Here is a 12842-nt window from a genome sequence, read left to right as displayed (position 1 = left end):
AATTCAATTCAGCATGTATGTATTCAATCTCAGCCAACTGGCTTAAAATCACAATTCATTATCAGCCATAAACCATCATCACACACAGCCATTCGACTCATAACACATTCAGCCCTTTCCGCTCATATCATACTCAGCCTTTTTGGCTCATATCATACTCAGCCATTTGGCTCATCTCATACACAGCACTCCACCACCCTCCTCCACAACTTATATCATCATTATTAATAATAACTCATCATAATATTCCCTTTCTTCATCCACAATTTACCCCCTTCCCTAGCTTCCTCTCAATTACTAGGCATTTTACATTAATTTAAGATTTAAAAGATGAAAACATGGGTTTATAAGCCTGAAACAGCGTCTTGGAAGGTTGCAAGCTTGTTGGGAATGTGAAAGACTTGAAAACAAAAGCTTTAGAAAAGAATAGGGTCATGTGCGTACGCACAGGGGTGTGCGTGTGCATGCCCAGAAGTATTTTTTAAAAGTGTGCATGCGCACAGGGCTGTGCGTACGCACAGAAAGTAAAATCTCCATTGTTGAGTGCCCGCACAAGGTGTGATAGCGCAACCAACAGCATGTCATTCCCAACGTGTGCGTACGCACAAGGCTATGTGTACGCACAGCTTGCAAAAACCCTATTGTTTGTGTGTGCGCACAGGGCGTGCTGGTGCACCCAGCCGTTGCCACTTCTATGTGTGTGCGTACGCACAAGTGTGTGCGTGCGCACAGGTCTAGAATTCCACAGGGTGTGCGTGCGCACACAAACCAAAAATCACAAATTCTGCAGAATTTGCAAAATTCAGATTTCAAGCCCAAATTTTCATCGACCATATTTCCTTCCATAAAATTCAGATTTCAATCAAATCTAAACCATTTTAAAGCTTATGAAATTATCTTTCATTTGATATAAAAAAGTATGAAATTCCAAAAACAATAGGTTGAGATATGATCCATTGAAGTGCATCAAAATTCTATTTTTACCAAAACTCATAAACTCCCAATTTCTAAAACATACACTTCCAAAAATTCATTCAAAACCAACCAAAACTCAACCCTTCCAACATCAAGCATTTTCAAACCCCCATTCAATCATCAACCCACCAATTCTCCCACTTTAGCCAGTCTCAATTCAATAATTCAATGTTTAATCAACATTACTCATTTTCAATTTCCAATCAATGCTCAATCCCATCAATCAATATATCAATTATCACATACAATTTCATACTCATCAAGAAGAGCCTCAACCCTACCAACAATTAGGCATACCAATTCGTATCACCTACAACTTTATATACTTTACCAACAATTTGTACCACTCACAACCAATCAATCATTGTTAAGATATACTCAACTTAATTCACATCATCCAACAACCACATCAACATTAAAATCCACAAGATACATACATCACAACACATTTCACCTCAACCAATTAACAACCTCAATAATTCAAATCCTATCTTGGGGTTTCTAGCCTAAGTTTTTACACCACATTACACTTTAGATACAGGAAACCGAAACCATACCTTGGCTGATTTTTGTTCCACACGGAACACTTCAAATCTCACTTTTTCCTCAACTTCCAATGTCCCAAAGCTCCCAAAATAAGATTTCCAATCACAAAAGCTCCTTTCCAAGATTTTCAAGATATCAATCAAGCTTCAATATGCACATACACACTTCCTAAACCACAATTATCGTACCCAAACACAATAACTCAATACCCAATACCTTAAATCCAAAATTTCACTAGGGTTTGAGATACTTACCAAGCCCAAGGATCAAAAGAGGCAAGAACAAGCCTTCCTCTCAAGTTAATTTGATCATATAACATCAAAACTAAAAAATCGCAACACTTTTCACCCAAAATTTTCGAAACTAAGGGCTGGGAATTCGAAGATGAAAACGTGGCTTACCTCAAGAATCTTTGTATGGGTTTTGTAGAGCTCGACGCCGCAGTCGCGTGGCCACAAACGGTGCGTCAATCGGAGATCCGGATCAAAAGTTATGATCAATGGAAGATTGGGGTGATTTGGAGCAAGGGTTTCATGTTTTCCCCTTCTCTTGTGTGTGTGTTAAGTGGGAAAAGAGTGTGCTGAACTCTTTAATGAATGAGGGCTTGGCTTGGGCCCAATATGGGTCTGATTGGCTCGGTTTGACCCGTTCGGCCCAAGATTGGGCCGATTTCTTTAAAATTGGTGTCAAAATTCTCGTTTTAATTTTTTCTATCACATTAAACCATAAATACCTCATTTCTCACTTTCTAGAATATATTTTAATTTATGAATTAATTAGCCATTAATTAATCGGATTTTACAAATTTGGGTATTTTTAATTCTTGTAATTGAATTTTGTAAAAATTTAAAATTTTGAATTTGGTTAATGGAAGAAGAATTTGTTCTTCTGGAAGAAGAAGAACAAGATAATTTGTTCTCCTAGAAGAAGAACAAGAAGAATAAAATGGTGGAAAAAAGGTATTTCTGTCATTTAGAAAAAAAATTTATTGAAAATAACGATTTTAAAATGAAATGCAACATTAAGGACGATTCTAAATTAAAAATTACATCAGGGATGGTTTCGATTCTAATCCTCAACGTTAGGGACCAAAATAATACTTATCCCTAAATATAATTATCAACCAACAAATCAGGTAGACTAATCAACCACAAACAAAATGGAAATATGAAGAGTAACAATATTAAAATAACATTAATTGTCTTAAGAAATCAATTAATCAACCAAGCTAGATATAACACTCAATAGAATCAATTAATCAATCAATTAATCACTAAATATATCTATAGCTATATATTACATATTAACTAAATTAACTAAATCATAGTTAATCACCTAAGTGATTTGATAGATGCAATATATAAATAATATAAAACAGCCCAAAGAAAGAAAAATCACAAACTGTCCCAATCTCCTACATAAAAAAAGTTCAGTTGATACATATAGGACTTATTAAACCTATAAAAAGTAAAATCTAATTGAAAATACCAATTACCCCTCTCAATCACATCAATCATCACAACAAACAACAAACACCTATAAAAAGCAGTCAACACATCAATCGAGGTGTAAAGTGAGGAAAAAATAAATTTGCTAAACTCTAAAACAGTCCAAAGAAGGAAAAATCACAAACTGTCCCAATCTCCTACATCAAAAAAGTTGAGTTGACACATATAGGACTTAGTAAACCTATAAAAAGTCAAATCTACTTGGAAATACCAACTACCCCTCTCAATCACATCAATCAGCACAACAAACAACAAAGACCTATAAAAAGACATCAACACATCATCCATCATGTAAGGTGCAGAAAAAAACAAAACAAAATAAATAAGTTACTCCATTTTTTAATTAATATTTTTCCTAAAAATAATAATACGTTATTCACAAAACTTCGTAAAGTGCTTAATCCTAGTTATAAGAGCATACAAAAAAAAAGAGTTAAATATCAAATTCATCCCTGAAAGATACCTCGATCTCCATATTAGTCTCCGAAAGATAAAGTTAATCAAAAGAATCCCCGAAAGTTACCCGAGTTAATCACGTTTGTCCTTCCGTCAACTCCGTCGGTGACCTGGCTAACGTCTGCTGAGGTGTGTCGTTAGCTTCCAACGTGGAGGAGGCCAACGTGTCATAACGTATTGCTGACAAGGTAAGTTTGAAAAAACAGTTCAAATCAGTCCCTAATTGTTTGAAACCTAATCCTAATTTCGATGATAAATACGTCGCCTTCAGCAATAAAAGGGCCATATGCCTGGGTTAGTGTTGAAATTGCTGGTTTGGGGTGAAGATGGAGGCAGGAAATGGAGGCCATGGAGGTGGTGTGTCGTTCTTCTCGAACGGCAGTAACGGTTCCAGCGCTTAAATGCAAACCAGGAGGAAAACCCATGAGGAATCATGTTTCTGCGGGTTGAAGGCTGCGTTGAGAAAATCTGAGACAGCAGAAAACCCAGATAGACTATTCCGTGCATGTCCAAGGTACCGGGTGAGTGTTGTGTAAGAAGTTAAAGGTTTTCCATGTTGTTTTGTGCTTTGGGGTTTTATTCAGATTTTTCTTTTCTGATTCTTGAATTTGCAGAAGGGCAATCACTGCAATTACTTTAAGTGGGTTGACGATGATGAGTATGAAGTGGTGGGCGAAGGTGGAACAAAGAAAGATTACGGGGCTGGGCTGCAGGTTGAAAGTGACTATGATGAATGGAGGTTGAAGGTGGCATGGAGACTGGACAGTTTGGAAGCTGAAGTAAAATCATTGAAAATGTTAATAGTTTTCCTGTTTGTGGTAGTAGTCCTTAATGTAATGGTTTGTTGTTTGTTATCTAGTTCCAAGTAAAACAAAATGTGTTGATATGTCATGCTGTAATGAGAGTAATTTGTTGAATGAGAATAGATGTTGCATTTGGTTATTTAAGATTAAGACTACACAATCCAATTCAAAGGTTCCAAACCAATTCGAATCACTATTACAGAAAGATGTACTAAGGAATGAATAAAATTAGTAGTCAAAGTACTCTTAAACATTGAGTTGCCATGGAAGGCTAGTTGTCACATTGTCTTAAGGAGCAAAATAAAAAGGTTTTACATGAGGATACAAACCACAGCAAAGTATGCTAGACAAAATAAAAGGGCATAGTACAACTTTCAATTACATAGATAACCAAAATGTTGATAATGGAAGTTCAATTGCCCCGTGCAAAAAAACATAAAGTATCCTCACACAAAAACAAATTCAACCAGAATACATTTCAACACCAATCAAAGTCATTTATCAGTCTTTCTTGGGGGCTTGAAACCTAGAGTAGGAACGAAGGTCATAAAGTTGGCAAGCTTCTTAGCAGTGGCTGAACTAGTCCCCTTGATTGTCTCAGCAGAGATAGCGAAAAGCCTGATATTCAAAATAGTTTCCACTTGGACAGTTATAATAGAGGTGAGCTCCTTATTCATCCATTCCACCGACCAAGAGGCCAACCCCATAAGGACGTTTCCATGACCGCTGGGTGCAAACCTGCCATTAAAATTGCATCACAAGAGAAAGAGCTCTTATAATAAATTCAGCAAATACTTCTTTCTTTCATACATCAAATTTGTAGATATTTACAAAATAGACATTATACATGCCTTAATATGCATAGAGTTGCATATATCTTCAACACCCCACCACATATCTTCAAAGTAAAGCCAGGTAAACATAGAGTTGCATGACATAGATGTTGCCCCATTCAAGATTTCCTCTCACTCCATTAATATGTTGCATAGATTCAATGAGCTATTCAAACTTCAGACAGATTGTGGACCAATGGCCTCTCACAAACCAAATTAGAGGAAGCACATCTAGTTAATGACTATAACTCACCACAAGGCACACTAGGTGAACTGATTCCCCCATCATAGCTAAATAGCTTTCCCATTACATTAGCATCAAAGACACCAAAGAATATTGTTAGTTTTTGCATGCAGCTAACTAGTCATTTCACATTTAAGAGCTCAGCTCAATAGCCTTCAAACAGAATAAGAAAAGATTGACAACATTTCAAAATGCACATCCCATAACTAACTTTGAGGTCCATCACAAATACATTCAAAAACAGAAGACAAAAATTGCAAATTAAAACATATTTGTAATAATTTCCAGCCACTTAGTTCGAATGTACAAACTACAAGCAGCATAACCACAACATCTCATATTTAACACTATAGCAATCAGTACCAGTTTAAAGAAACTTTTTGTTTTTAACACTCAATACCACTGCAAAAGGTAATAAATACTTAAAAGAATGGAATTTGAACATATATGATAATAGCTGATGCCATATACAATCATCCTTTCATCATAGCCAATTTTAGCACCATAACCGAGATGACTAAACCACACTACAAAACCCTCAATTCATCATAAAAGAGAACTTCCACACTTCATCACTACTCACAGTTACAAATAACACCACAAACCTAAAAACCAATCAATTCCACCGCAATTAACATAATCAACAATTATAGGACTGTCAAATTTGACAATTCAAATTAATAAAAAAAATACCAAAACTGCATATGCAAATCCAAACATTTCAAAACACAAAATAAATCCTAGCATAGCAATTGCACCATAGCAATTGCACGATCCAAGAACCAAAACAGTAACAAAAAACCAAAAACCCTAAACCTTGATACCTGAGCCTTGTCAGCGAGCTGAACGACGAGTCGTCCAACGGGAAGAGGAGACTCGTAGGTATAGGAATAGTTGATGCATTCGTTGCGCATGTAGCGCGAGAGAACGCGGCCGTCGGCAGTGAGTCCGGCGATGGCAACGCCGATGTGGTCATCAACTTTGAAGATCTTCTTCTGGTGAGAAGAGAGCTCGGAGTTGGCCTTGTTTTGAATCCACTCTGCGTACAAAACGACGCCGAATCATGACTATCTGGGCATCCACTCAAAACGGCGTCGTTTTCCTTCTCGGCCAGCGTGGCAGTTAACGTCACACATCAGCAGACGTTAGCCAAGTCATCAAACGAATTGACGGAAGGACGAACCTGATTCAGTCGTGTATCTTACAAGGACTCTTTTGATTAACTTTATCTTTCGGGGACTAATATGGAGATCGAGGTATCTTTCAGGGATGAATTTGAGTATTAACTCAAAAAAAAAAAATACAACAAAAAATCAACATGCAAAGAAAAAAAAAGTAAAAGACCATATCTAACATAAATAAAAAGGAATATAAAAATTAAATTAAATTCATATTCATTTGAAATAAAAAGGGAAAAACACAGAAAAGATAACAATCTATCATAGACTACTAATTCAATAGGAAAAGACATGATTCAACAAATCTAATGCTATTATAGAGTCATAAATTATCCTACAATCCATTCACACCAAACTGAACCCTACCACCTCATCATAGACTTCTAACCCATATACTATACTTCTACCAAATTCATATAACAAAAGTACATCAATCAACATAAGTACCTCATATCATTGCATCATAAACATTACACTAAACTGAGCCTAGAAAATAGATTCTATAATTATCAAAAATTTAATTTTACATATATAGGAGTTAGGAGACATATAAAAAGTAAAATCTTATTGGGAATATCAAGTATCTCTCTGAATCACATCAATAATGATAACTAAGATGAGAGATCAATAAAAATTAACAAATATTATCCCTTATAAAACAACTCAAATTTGAGGGCTTTAAATTAGTTACCAAAAACGAATTTGACACCTTTAGATGAGAAAATATAAAATTGAGAAATTTGAGACATTTAAATATAATTTACATCCATTAAATATAACATTTTCTTTCCTAACAAATTGCCTAATTAGAAAACTTGTCATTTTAATAAAAAAGTATTATCCAATTCAAGTGGCTAAATCCTTTTTAAACTGATTAGGTATTCACCAAATCAAGTAACTAATTCAAGCGACTAAATATTTTTTTAAACTGATTTTAACACAAACAAATCCTATACTTTTTTGCATTCAGAAAGTGCACACAAATCAATTAAAGAAAAATCACAAAAACATCTTTTATACAATTCAAGTAACTAAATCCTTTTTAAAATTGATTTTAACACACATAAATCCTACAGTTTGTGCATTTGGATCAACAGTGTAATGAGATGAAAGGTAATTAAGTCGTCGTTGCATCAATCAATCAATCAATATTATTTTGAAAACAAATGCCAAAAAGAAAGGATTTGCCACAGAAAAGAAAAGGTAAAGATTGACCTCATATAATGTACGAAAATACCCATTCATAGCATAAACTTAATCATTTAAACAACTAACTCGATATCAACTCATCATCATTAGAGGAAACGGTAGCACCTTGCATATAATGCATGAAAAACTTAGTTCTTCCTTCTCCCCCTTCTAAATGTTCCTAAAAAAATAAATTGAAAGTAGATATAAGTTTATTGGATGCAACAACAGACAAACAGCAAAAATAGAGATTTTGAGAAATAAGAAGTTAAAGAAAATATTAACAACTCAAATGATGTTTGGTATGTTAATAGACACAATCTTAACTTCAATTTCACCATAATAATGTCCTAAACATAAAACATGATTTTAATTTCTGAATCTCAAGTAAAAAAACCTATAGCTAATTATTAATTAAAAGAAAATAAATAGTTAGACTAACAAAAACAAACACTATACACTAACATATCACAATTTAAAAAATAATAAGGGTTAGAAAAACAAGAGTTGGAGTTCCAGTAGGAAACAAATGGAAAAAAAAAAAAAGCAGAACAGCAACCTTTTACCTCACTCCACTGATAAGCCTCTTTAGTTGTTCTTTAGTTGTACTTCATTGCTTGCAGTCATAGCCTGTTGGCCTGATTACCTGAAATTATAAGATAACGAAGGATTAAAACTAATTCATAAATTCAAATGGAAAACAAACTTAATATCCAACAATTCTTACTCTAAGCCTACTATTTTTCTCATTCAATAAACTTTTTTTGTTTTCTTCACATCAAGAATGGAAAAATAAAATGGACATACATAATCATCTATAGATTCCCTTAAGGAAAAGCCTCTTTATTGGGATCACCATAAGTTTACATTTAAATCAAAGTAGAGATATAACAAACAAATTTTAAATATACTTTAACACAGAAATAATCCTAGTTCTAATTCAATACACCAAAGTATGATAGAAATTTAAAAAACTATTATTGACAAAAAAAAGCAAAAAGAATTACTAAAAAATACAAAAATGCAAAAAGTGACAAAAGTAAAATAAATTAAAAAGATACACACAAAAATTTCAAAATGTAAGAAAAAACTGAAAACGAAGAAAAGATTGAAAAATCACAACTTATTAATATAAGAAACCCAATATATAAATTAAAAATTAAGAACGATTGTAAATCATTCTCATTACCTAGAGCAATAGCCAACAAATTCTAGTGTCGTGTAAATACATTGTAGTGATATAGCATTAAGCAAATCAAAGCCGACATAGTCCAAAACGCAACCACCGAAAATATTCCTTTGCTTTGCAATGGCTATGGGCTACCACAACTCCACACACCTGATCATCACGCTCACCGGAAGGTCAAGCCAGCCTAGAAGATCCAAAGGAAAAATACAACAGAATCACTAGAATTGTGAAAAATGAAAACTTAGGAGGATGGCACAAATTGCGAAACGTTGGAGATCACAAGCTACAGATTGGAATCGAGAAACACTAAGTCGGAGTGATTCTTAAGGGAGAGAATCGAGTCTAATATAAGGAATAGAAATTATTTAATGGTGACTTTTGGATTTTGGCTTGAACTTGACCCATCAAATTCTCTAAGTTACAATTTAAATGTTTGCAGATAATTATCATGATGTATATTTAGCTTTTTATTATACAAAAATACATATATCATCAAGAGAAGTGTATATATTAAAAATTATAAGAGAAAGAAAATAAGTTATTTTTAAATAATAAATATAAAACTGTATACACTAAAATCTATTAAGTATCTGAAGAGGCATACTAAAATTAATTGTCAGCTATTAAAAGTTTAAACCTTTTTCAAATAATAATAATAATAATAACTAAAAAAAATTCTCCTTTTTATCCTATATTGAATATTAATTATAGATATCACCATTTTCTTTATGTCATGAATGCGAAATTAATAACAATAAATATCACAATAATAACAACGTCACATATTATCCATATTAAATAGGATATACTTTATTTTTAGATTAGATGACGATATATTACATTATTTGAAACTGAATTTAAAATTGTTCATGAAAACACTAATTTTATACTTTGTCATAAAGAAACTATATCAATAATAATTTAATGTTTCTAGCATTTTAATACTATAATTATTATTTTTTACTGTAATATTATTATTATTACTATTTTAATACTAACAATATGAAAAATTAAAGCAAATAAGCAATACCCTTCATCACATTATTATTCTAATACTAACCTATTTTGGTTGAAGAAAATCCGGATTGAAGCATGATCTAAAGGCGCATCAGCATGCACCACATCCTCCATTCCCCAACAGATTTTTAATGCAGTTTCAAATACATCCAATTGTTAGAAATCTCCAAACCCAATTACATTGGAAATTTCATAAAAAAGAAAAGATATGTCTTTACAAAATAGATATTCAGGAAAATAAAAACCAAAAAAATAGAGAAAAAACAAAAGAAAGAATTGTAAGTAAACATATAAAAACTTTTCCCCATTAAATCTTTAATAGAGAACAATATGAAACATTATAAAGCCACACAAAAGAGAACAAATTACACATAATTTATACAACAATAAGCAAAATCGAAAATGACTTACCTTAACTTCCTCTGAGAGCTTCGTCTCTCAACCGGATAAATGATCACATGTCTCTAGCTTCAAATAATACATGAAAGCTGAGGACAAATAACAAAAAGAAATTTGAGGGCTTTAAATCAGTTACCAAAAATGAATTTGACACCTTTAGATAAGAAAATATAAAATTGAAAAATTTGAGACATTAAAATATAATTTACATCCATTAAATATAACATTTTCTTTCCTAACAAATTGCCCAATTAGAAAACTTGTCATTTCAATAAAAAAAGTATTATCCAATTCAAGTAACTAATTCAAGTGGCTAAATCCTTTTTAAACTGATTAAGTATTCACCAAATCAAGTAACTAATTCAAGCGACTAAATATTTTTTTAAACTGATTTTAAAACAAACAAATCCTACACTTTTTGGCATTCAGAAAGTGCATACAAATCAATTAAAGCAAAATCACATAAACATCTTTCATACAATTCAAGTAACTAAATCTTTTTTTAAACTGATTTTAACACGCATAAATCCTACAGTTTATTCATTTGGATCAACAGTGCAATGAAATTAAAGGTAATTAAGTCGTCGTTGCATCAATCAATCAATCAATATTATTTTGAAAACAAATGCCAAAAAGAAAGGATTTTCCATAGAAAAGAAAAGGTAAAGATTGACCTCATATAATGTACGGAAATACCCATTTATAGCATAAACCTAATCATTTAAACAACTAACTCAATATCAACTCATCATCATTGGAGGAAACGGCAGCACCTTTCATATAATGCATGGAAAACTTAGTTCTTCCTTCTCTCCCTTGTAAATGTTCTTAAAAAAATAAATTAAAAGTAGATATAAGTTTACTGGATGCAACAACAGACAAACAGCAAAAATAGAGACTTTGAGAAATAAAAAGTTAAAGAAAACATTAACAACTTAAATGATATTTGTTATGTTAACAGACACAATCTTAGCTTCAATATCACCATAATAATGGTCCTAAACATAAAACATGATTTTAATTTCTGAATCTCAAGTAAAAAAAAAAACTATAGCTAATTATTAATTAAAAGAAAATAAATAGTTAGACTAATATAAGCAAACACTATACACTAACATATCACAATTTAAAAAATAATAAGGGTTAGAAAAACAAGAGTTGGAGTTCCAGTAGGAAACAAATGGAAAAAAAAAAAAAGAAAAACAGAACAGCAACTTTTTACCTCACTCCACTAATAAGCCTCTTTAGTTATTCTTTAGTTGTACTTCATTGCTTGCAGTCATAGCCTGTTGGCCTGATTACCTGAAATTATAAGATAACGAAGGATTAAAACTAATTCATGAATTCAAATGGAAAACAAACTTAATATCCAACAATTCTTACTATAAGCCTACCATTTTTCTCGTTCAATAATTTTTTTTTGTTTTCTTCACATCAAAAATGGAAAAATAAAATGGACATATATAATCATATATACATTCCCTTAAGGAAAAGCCTCTTGATTGGGATCACCACAAGCTTACATTTAAATCAAAGTAGAGATATAACAAACAAATTTTAAATTGACTTGAACACAGAAAAAATCCCAGTTTTATCTAATTCAATAGAACAAAGTATGATAGAAATTTTAAAAACTATTGTTGACAAAAAAAGCAAAAAAAATTACTAAAAAATGCAGAAAATGACAAAAGCAAAATAAATTAAAAAGATACACACACAAAATTCAAAATGCAAGAAAAAACTGAAAACGAAGAAAAGATTGAAAAATCACAATTTATTAATATAAGCAACCCAATATATAAATTAAAAATTAAGAACGATTGTAAATCATTCTCATTACCTAGAGCAGTAGCCAACAAATTCTGCTGTCGTGTAAACACATTGTAGTGATATAGCATTAAGCAAATCAAAGCCGACATTGTCCAAAACGCAACCGCCAAAAATATTCTTTTGCTTTGCAATGGATACAGGCCACCACAACTCCACACACCTGATGATCACGCTCACTAGAAGGTGAAGCCAGTCTAGAAGATCCTTTACCTTGATTAAAAACAAACATGCAAAACAACTCAAATCCTCGGCAAAGGAAACACAACTTAAAATCCCAAATAAAAAAGATAAAAAGTTCAAAAACAAAGAAACTGATAGAGGGATTCTGAAGTTAAATTCACCTTCCAATAGAATAGAGAGACCTCAAAGGCTCACAGTGAAGTTCAATGGGATTTGCAGCCTCTACAATAGCCCGACTGCTGGCAAGGGCATAAGGTACTCCTCAGCACAGGTGCAAAGGACACATCGGAAAGTTCAAGTAAAGCAATAGATAAGCATTTTATCCAATAAACAGTAGAGTTTCTAGGTGTCTCTGAATAATCTCTGTTCTCTTTCTTATATTGCAGTCCTCAAACACATCTAAGTGTCTCAAAATTGAAATTTTTTAATAACTAATAGTATTTCAAGAAAAATAGGTTTTTTTCCCATTTAAAAAAATAATTAAAAAAAAATTTGT

The 12842-nt window shown here is 32.3% G+C and overlaps 1 long non-coding RNA gene across 1 annotated transcript; it reads right to left on the bottom strand.

Moving 5' to 3' along the window:
- Positions 1 to 4587: 4587 nt before the first annotated feature.
- On the bottom strand, positions 4588 to 12828 carry LOC107647214 (uncharacterized). The gene is made up of 10 exons (XR_015886123.1): positions 12508 to 12828; positions 12177 to 12376; positions 11559 to 11638; positions 10349 to 10425; positions 9981 to 10045; positions 8921 to 9104; positions 8298 to 8377; positions 6190 to 7912; positions 5140 to 5420; positions 4588 to 5026 (listed from the first exon to the last, which is right to left on the bottom strand). It is a non-coding gene; the product is annotated as an uncharacterized LOC107647214 (long non-coding RNA).
- Between the last annotated feature and the right edge of the window lie 14 nt (positions 12829 to 12842).

The sequence above is a fragment of the Arachis ipaensis genome, chromosome B6, assembly GCF_059453495.1.
Source record: "Arachis ipaensis isolate K30076 ecotype BB chromosome B6, ASM5945349v1, whole genome shotgun sequence".
NCBI lineage: Eukaryota > Viridiplantae > Streptophyta > Magnoliopsida > Fabales > Fabaceae > Arachis > Arachis ipaensis.
Note: the sequence above shows the minus strand (reverse complement) of the source record. Positions and strands in the feature narration are given on the sequence as shown.